This window comes from Tupaia chinensis, unplaced genomic scaffold, assembly GCF_000334495.1.
Source record: "Tupaia chinensis unplaced genomic scaffold, TupChi_1.0 Scaffold148210_1, whole genome shotgun sequence".
Classification (NCBI taxonomy): Eukaryota; Metazoa; Chordata; class Mammalia; order Scandentia; family Tupaiidae; genus Tupaia; species Tupaia belangeri.
This window is the reverse complement of record NW_006208060.1, coordinates 107,700-116,340: the sequence shown is the minus strand read 5'-3', so window position 1 is coordinate 116,340 and position 8,641 is coordinate 107,700. Positions and strand designations below refer to the sequence as shown.

Genomic DNA, 8,641 nt, shown 5'->3' with positions numbered 1-8,641 from the left:
CAGTGAGAGTGAGAGAGAATGAAGGTGAGAACACACGCCACCAGGTCGTGATTCAAACTGCGGTCAGCCATGTGGGAGTCTTGTGCCCTTAACCACCATGCCACCTGCCAGCCTCAATGCCTGGCAGTTTTATAAGCCATCAAATCTGGGGCTCGAACTACACAGTTGGCCATGTGGAACCCAGCCATCTTAACCACGATGCCACCTGACTAACCCAAAATTATAGGATTTTTTTTTTCCCCCATAGGGTACGTGCACTCACAGGAGAGAGACAGAAAGTGAGAAATCACCCCTTGCCGGGGAGGGCCACCCTGCAGCCCCTCCTCTTCCATTCTTCTCCTGGTATTTGGGTATGCACACGCACGTGTCCAGTGTGATTTTCAAGCTGCCAGTTCCGGGACTCAAAATGCAGGCAGCCATATGGGAGTCCAGAGCCTTAACCAACCATACCACCTGCTGGCCCCAATAACAGGATCTTCTACACTCTTTATTTTTTTTAAGAATTATTTTATTGGGACCGGCAGGTGGCATGGCGCTTGGGGATGCTGGACTCCCACATGGCCAACCCTGGTTCGAGGACCAGACCTGGCAGCTTGCTTTCTCACTTTCTCTCTGTCTCTCTCTCTCTCTCTGTCCCTTTCTGGTCAAATTTAAATAAATAAGTAAATAAAGTTAAATAAGATAATTCTTTTTTAAAAAAAAAGATTTTATTTATTTTTTTTTGGAGAGATTTTTGCTACAGGGCATGTGCACTTGCCAGAAAGAGACAGACAGAAAGCGAGAAATCACCCCCCCAAGGGGAATGACCACACCGCAATCCCTTCTCCTCCATTGGGCCCGCACACACATATGCCTGGCGTGATTTTGAAGCCACCAGCTCCAACACTCGAACCACAGTCGACCATGTGGGAGTCCAGCAACATAACCGCTACGCCATCTGCCGGTTCTTCTCTCGAGCCCTCTCCCCCGTCCCTTCTCCTCTCCCTCTTTCTCTTCCTCTGGTGATAAAAAGAACGAGAGGGACCTGTGGGTGGCATGGAGGTTGGGGCTCTGAACTCTCACACAGCTGACCACAGTTCAAGTCCTGGGCCTGGCAGCTTGCTTTCTCACTTTCCCTCTCTCTCTCTGTCTCTTCTGGTGAGCCTATATGCCCTGTAGCAAATGGAAAATAATAATAATAGGGACCAGCAGATGGGGTAATGGTTACATTGCTGGACTCTCACATAGTCAAGTACAGTTGGAGTCCCAGACCCAGAAGATTAAAACTCGTGCCGGGCGTGTGTGCGTGCGTGCCCAAGAGCCAGAGAGGAGAATGGAGGAAAAAAAAAAAAAAAAAAAAGAGACAAAAATACTGCAGAGGGTAGTCCAGACAGTAGCACGGGCCGCTCTGCCACTTGGCCCACACAAGGTGGCATGGGTCCCCGGTGTACGCGAACGAGCTTGGGAAGTTTTACTTTCCAGAATGTACTTTCAGGTCCCAACGCATAACTCTTCCATTCCAGTACCTTCCTGGTGAGAACAGCAGTGGGTGTTTGATCGTCCTCAGGGTCAAAGGCTAGGAGAAGCCGCAGCTCGGGTTCCTAGGGTGGCAGAGTGGCCGCGTCTGCCCCGTTGGCCTGGAGCACTGTCAACTGCCACCTCTTTCACTGCTAGCTATTCCCTTGTGGGTAACAAGTCAACGAGCCTCACGGTCACTGTCCTAGATTCTCCGAAGACTCATTCAGTCAGAGCCACCATCGGGGCCAGCAGGTCGAAGGCGGTTAAAGTGCCGGACTCCTACGTGGCTGACCCCGGTTCAAGTCCTAGACCTGGCGGTTTGCTCTCTCACGTTCCCTCCCTCTGGCTCTGTCCTGATCAAATGAACATAAATAAAGTTAAATATAATCATTCTTTTTATTATTATAGTCTTAGAAATAAAGAATGATCTTTCTTTTAGGTAACTTTTTAAACTTTATTTACTTATTTATTTTAATTTGACCAGAGAGAGACAGAGCAAGAGGGAGAGAGAGAAAGTGAGAAAAGCAAGCCACCAGGTCCGGGACTCGAACTGCTGTCAGCCATGTGGGAGTCTGGTGCCCTGAACCACCGTGCCACCTGCTGGCCCCTAAAAATAATAATCCTTAAAAAGGGACCAGTAGGTGGCGTGGTGGTTAAGACACTGGACGCTCCCACATGGCTGACCACAGTCCAAGTGCAAAAACTGGTGACTTGCTTTCTCACTTTCTCGGTCTCTTTCTCTCTCTCTCTCTCTTTCTCTCTCTCTCTCTGTATCTTTTTTTTTTCTTTTTTTGAGAGGTTTTTGCTATAGGGCGCATGTACTCGCCAGAAAGACAGAGACAGAGAGACAGAAAGCAAGAAATCACCCTCCCAGGGGGGATGGCCACGCCACAATCCCTTCTCCTCCGTTCTCCTCTCGGGATCTTGGGCACGCACGCACACGCACCCGGTGTGAATTTAAGCCACCAGGTCCGGGACGCAAACCGCGGTCGACTACGTGGAGTCCAGCAACACAGCCATTACGCTAACTGCTGGTCCCCCTGTGTATCTTTCTCTGGTCAAATTAAAATATAAATGAATGAATAAATTAAATGGAATAATTCTTAAATATAATCCTTAAAAAAAAAAAAAGAGCCATCATAATTTTTTTAAGAGAGTTTTGCTATAGGGTGCATGTACTCGCCAGGGAGACACAGAGACAGACAGAAAAATCAGTCCTCGGGGAGATATTCATACCTTAATCTCGGGATCTTCAACACATGCCTGGTGTGAGTTTTAAGCAACAGTCTGGGACTCAAACCGTGGTCAACCACATCGGTGTCCAGTGACATAACTATTACGCCATCTGCTGGTCCTCACATAGTTGGCGTAATGGCTATGTCGCTGGACTCCCATGTAGTCGACCACAGTTCAAATCCCGGACCCGGTGTCTTAAACTCACACTGGGCGTGTGTGTGTGTGCGTGCCCAAGATCCCGAGAGGAGAATGGAGGAAAAGGGATTGTGGCGTGGCCACCCCCCCCCGGGGGGGGGGGGGGTGATTTCTCATTCTGTCTCTCCGTCTCTCTCAGTCTTTCTGGCATGTGCACACTCCCTACAGAAAAAAAAAAACTGTAAAAATTAAAAAGAAAAACGGGGTGATAACAAAGTCAGGACCGCCCAGGTACGCAGCCCACGGGAGACAGGTCCAGCTCAATGCCGCCCCTTCCTGACCCCCTTGCTCCTGGACTCCTGGCAGCGTGGACCCCCTTAACCCCTTATCGCCTCGTCTCTGGATGGGAAATAGGTTGGCCCCTTGGGCTGGCATGGGAAGACCTGCAACCCCGTCTCCCTGTCCCCATCTTCCCCCCAATACCTACATGCCTCCTGCCCGGGGCCCCTGACCTGGAAGTGGGTGAGGGTCTGCTCGGAGCCCAGTGCCTGGACTCCACACACTCCGGTCCCCAGGGCCCTTCCGTCTCTGGGTAGGGCCCTTCTGTCTCCTCCCAGGCCCAGGCCCAGCCCTTAGGTGTCAGCAGACTTTATAAGCTGGCGCGCAGGGCTTCGCAGGGAGCTGGCATGCTGGATGACATCGTGGGGCCTCAGCGGGTGGAGCCCTCTGCCTCAGTTTCCCTGGGGAGACATTTCCACACATGTTCCAGGCTAGGACCATTGTCTGGCTGGGGTTGGAGCTGCCACGTGACCCCAGCTCTTCCTCAGCCTGCCAGTCTGCCTCGGGCTCCAGCTCAGTGAGGGCTGCAGGAGACCCATGTGGGCTGGCGTGGGGCATGGGGTAGCCCACTCCACGCTGCAGGGGCGCGGAGCTCGAATTCTGCTGTTACCTTGGGGGCTGGGTCAGGTCCTCCGTCCCGGGTGCAGGTAACAGCTTCTCCAAAGCCCTACTGGCCGGCTGGAAACACCGAATGCTCCTATTTCCCTGTCAGTGGCCAAGCCACGGGCATTGTCCGCCATCTAGTGGTTAAGGAGGGTCGCACCCAGCGCCGGGCAGCCCAGTCACCTAGCAGAAACCAGGTCACCACAGTAGGGGCCCTGGTCAGTGGGAGACACTCCAGGGAAATCAAGGGGGGCTTCATGGAGGAAGCACTACCCAGGTCAAGGGTGGCCCAGCCCAGCAGTGGCGAGGATTGAACCAAGCAGAAGCCGGTAATGTTCTAGGGGTCAAAACCCTGGGTGGGGCAGGGTCCATGCGAGCGATGGGGCAGGCCCGCCAGTCACCTCCCGGCCTCTCCCCGCTACAGGTCCGGACTGGGCGTGCCTAGAGACCGTGAGGCCCTCAGCCCCTTCTCACATCCTCCCTAGAAGCACGGAGCTTTGGAGACATCACGTCACATGGTTTACATATGATTAGCGTGACTTCCATGTGATCACAACATGGCTACATGCTTCCCAGGAATTTCACAAGATCCCCATGCCACTGCCATGTGCTTGCCATGTGATCTGCATCTAACTCTAGCATGGTTCACGCATGATTGCCAGAGGATTCCCCATGAGGGTCACAGGATTGCCACGTTTCCCACCTGATGTGTGACTCTGGCATGAGCCACATGTGAGCGCAATGTGCCCCACACATGATAGTCCCGTGATTCCAGCATGACCGGAACAGGAGTAACACGATTCCCGCATGACTAGCAGGTGATTCTAACATGGTTGACACAATTATCCTTTAAAATCATGGGATCATTGTGCCATCCAGCCATGTGTCTCATGGAAATGTGCATCGTGTGACATTTGAGCACCATGTGACAGCGTTTGACATCTGATGCCATGTGATTGACACATGGACATGCAGTGTCATGTGATATTACAAAGGGCCATGTGAGAGATGTGCATGACACCGTGTGTGCCATGTGACATGTTCATTATTGATGCGTGATTGACATGCTACAGACATGTTTCAAAAGCAACATGATTTGGCATGTGATTGACATGTGCTTGACACATGTGAGAAGCGACAGGTGTATGACAGGCCGTTGAGACATGATCGGCACGTGACAGAGTGATGCGTGACTGACATGTATCACAGAACCAACGTGTGTGACACTGACATGCGACTGACGTGACGAAAGTGGCGTGTGACATGGCTGACACGTGTGATGGATAATGTGGTCCTCTCTGGTGACCTTGCGACCTTATGCAAATTTTCAGAAGGACAAGGTCGGGTCATGCACAAAGCCGGCTCCACAGCCCTCCCGTCCCTCAGACCGAGGACCTGTGCACCCGGTGTGCCCACACTGGCCCCGCCCCACACCCCCGGAGCCACGCCCTCTCCACCTGGCAGGGCACTCGCATTGGCATCTGGGCCCATGGCTCACGTTTTTAGGGCATTTCTTATCGTTCTCTCCATTTTAAAAAAACAGATGAGATGGGGACCAGCAGATGACGTAATGGCTGCATAGCTGGACTCCCACGTCGTCGACCACGGTTCGAGTCCCAGACCCGATGGCTTAAACTCAGGCCGGGCGTGCACGCGTGCACCTGGGGGGGGATTTCTCGCACTCTCTCCGTCTCTCTCTGGCCAGTGCACGTGCCCTATAACTAGAACCTCTCAAAAACATAGATGGGATGGAGGCCTTGTTTTTTTAATTTGCTGGGGCTGTGTGTTCACTGGAGAGAGAGTCATTGAGAAAGCACTGCCCCGCAGGGGTGGTCACTGCAGTCCCTCCTCAGCCTCCCTCCCCTGTCGGGATTCGAGCACGCCCACGCGTACCCAGCATATTTTTCTTTCTTTTTTTTTTAATGATTACTTATTTGAGGGGCCAGCAGATGGCGCAATGGTCCTGTCTCTAGACTCTCACATAGTCAACCATGGTTTGAGCCCTGGACCCAGAGGATAAAACTCACACTGGGTGGTGTGGTGGTTCAGGGCTCTGCACTCCTACACAGCCAACCACGGTTTGAGTCCCAAACCTGATGGCTTGGTGTCTCACTTTCTCTCTCTCTCTCTCAGTCTGTCCTCTGTTCAAATTTAAATAAATGAGTAAATAACGTTAAATAAAATAATTCCTTTTTTAAAATTATTTAATTTTACTTCTTCAGTCATTTATTTTAATTTGGCCAGAGAGAGAGAGAGAAATTGAGAAAGTAAACAGGTCCGGGACTCAAACCATGGTCGCCATGTGGAAATGTCCAGCACCTTAACCACCACGCCACCTGCTGGTCCCCAATAAAATAATTCTTAAAAACAAACAAACAAACAAACAAAACTCACACTGCGTGCGTGTGTGCGCATGCCCAAGATTCCAAGAGGAGACTGGAGGAGAAGGGATTGCAGCGTGGCCATCCCCCAGGGAGTGACTGCTCTCTGTCTCTCTGAAAAATATATAAATGCCTTCCACAGGAGGCCTAGACGCCGCCGCACGCGCCGCCGCCATGTCTCTGGTGACCTCAACGCCAACATGGACGGGCGGCGGAAGACGGCCTTTGCCGTCACCGCCATCAGGGTGTGGGGCGGAGGTCTGCTCGTGCGGGTGGAGGAGAGCAGACACGGACCTCACCAAGAGGGAGGAGAGCTCACGGAGGAGGAGGGGGGACGTGTGGTCACCGTTCCGCAGAATCCCCGCCAGGACGAGACCCCAGACTGGTTCTTGCACAGGTAGGAAGATGTAAAGGACGGAGAACACAGCCAGGTCCTGGTCACGGTCTGGACAGCAAGCTGCCTGGACCTGGAGACGCGGAAGGACATGCGGGCCGGAGAGGGCTGCGCCGCCTCGGGGGCCTTCGGGTCCGAGGCCGGCACACTAGGACACCTGGCCGTTGTGGCCGTACCGTGGGTGTGTCCAAGAAGAAATAAGTCTGTAGGCCTTGTCTGTTAATAAATGGTTTATATAACTAAGAATATATATATATATTTAATTTTATTTATTATTATTGCTCTTCGACTTGACCAGAGAGAGGGGACAACAGGAAAGCAAGCCGCCAAGTCCAGGACTTGAACTGCGGTCGGTCACGTGGGAGCCCATTGCCTTCACCACACCACCTGCCACTGTGTCTGATACTCCAATTACATGGGTGGTTGTGTGGAATCCAGCACCCCAAGCTCCACACCTGCTGGCCTCTCTTTCTCTTTCTTTCTTTCTTTTTTTTCTCTATAGGGCATGTGCAATCACCAGAAGGACAGAGAGAGACAGAGAGACAGAAAGCGAGAAATCACCCCCCAAGGGGAATGGCCACACCACAATCCCTTCTCCTCCATTCTCCTCTCGGGATCTTAAGCACACATGCACACATGCCTGGTGTGAGTTTCAAGTCTCCAAGTCTGGGACTTGAACCGTGGTCAGCCATGTGGGAGTCCAGCGCCCTAATCATTACACCACTTGCTGGTTCCTCAATTTTTTTTTCCCCCCCACTGGGGCTGGGATTCGAACTGCTGTTGGCAATGCAGGATTCAACTCAGCTTAACCATTATGCCACAGGGCTGGCTGCGGAGTCTTCCGCCTTATCAGTCACTGGCCGGTGGTCAGGGTACCGCCTCAGCTATGCCAGCCTTGCTCCTGGTCCAGCGCTCCACAGTTTGGCCAGGGTTCACGTGCACCGCGCTCGGTGGCCCCAGCTTGCACCTGCCTGCTGAGGGCGGCAGCGCTAGAGCGAGGCAGGCATCCGGTCAACCGGGTCCTGCCCCACCCTCCGGACTCCCACGGCGCCTGCGTCACAGGCCCCTCCCACCCCCAGACCAGAGACTCCGAGCTCTCCCCAGAGCAGAGCGTGCGGTTAGAAAGTTGTGCCAGCCACGCCAGGCGTTATCAGTCTGTTCTAAGCGCCTGCACACCGATAAGAGCCAAAGGACCAAAGATCAGGAGGTTGTTCACAGGGAAAGGGGTGGCAGCGAGTCCGGGGAGAGCCCCTGGGCAAGGGTGAGGCTTGGCCAGCCTGACACTTTCCTAAGGGGTGGTGGCCACCTCGATCGGAAAGACCCTTGGTACAACACACACCCAGCGTAGAAGAGGGTGAGCTGTAATTACACCAAGAGTGACCACTGGCCACCCCTGAATGCGGTGTCCACAGAACGATGTTTCTTTTCCCTTTTTTTTTTTTTTTAAGAATTATTTATTTATGGGGCCGGCAAGTGGCTGGTGGATAAGGGCGCTGGATTCCCCATGGCCAACCACCGTTTTAGTCTCAGACCTGGTGGCTTGCTTTCTCACTTTCCCTCTTTCACTCTCTCTCTGTGTCTTTCTGATCAAATTAAAATAAACAAATAAATAAAATGAATGAATAAATACAATTAAATAAATAATTCGTTTTTTAAAAAAAGAATTATTTATTTATGGGGCCGGCAGGTAACATGGTGGTTGGGGGCGCTGGACTCCCACATGGCCGATTGTGGTTCAAGTCCTGGACCTGGCGGCTTGCTTTCTCGCTTGCCCTCTCTCTCCTCCTCTCCCACTCTGTCTCTCTCTGGTCAAATTTAAATCAATAAATTAATAAAAAGTTAAATCATTATAAAAGAATGACACATTTTTTAAAAAGGAATTATTTATTTATTTAATTCCATTTCTTACTATTTTTTAAATTTGACCAGAGAGAGTGAAAGGGAAAGTGAGAAAGCAAGCAGAGGTCCAGGACTCGAACTGCAGTTGGCCATGTGGCAATCCAACACCTTTAACCTCCACACCACCTGTCGCCCTCCCTCTTTTTTTTAGAGAGAG

General features: G+C 52.0%; 1 long non-coding RNA gene and 1 pseudogene across 1 annotated transcript in view; both read left to right on the top strand.

Annotated features, from left to right (window-relative positions):
- Window positions 1-1,773, top strand: part of LOC102476363 (uncharacterized) — a 6,081-nt gene extending 4,308 nt beyond the window's left edge. The window contains exon 3 of the long non-coding RNA XR_337620.2: window positions 1,503-1,773. This is a non-coding gene — a long non-coding RNA (uncharacterized LOC102476363). The remainder of the gene's footprint in view (window positions 1-1,502) is intronic.
- A 2,416-nt stretch (window positions 1,774-4,189) lies between these two features.
- Window positions 4,190-6,821, top strand: LOC102498651 (40S ribosomal protein S18 pseudogene; annotated as a pseudogene).
- Window positions 6,822-8,641: the final 1,820 nt, after the last annotated feature.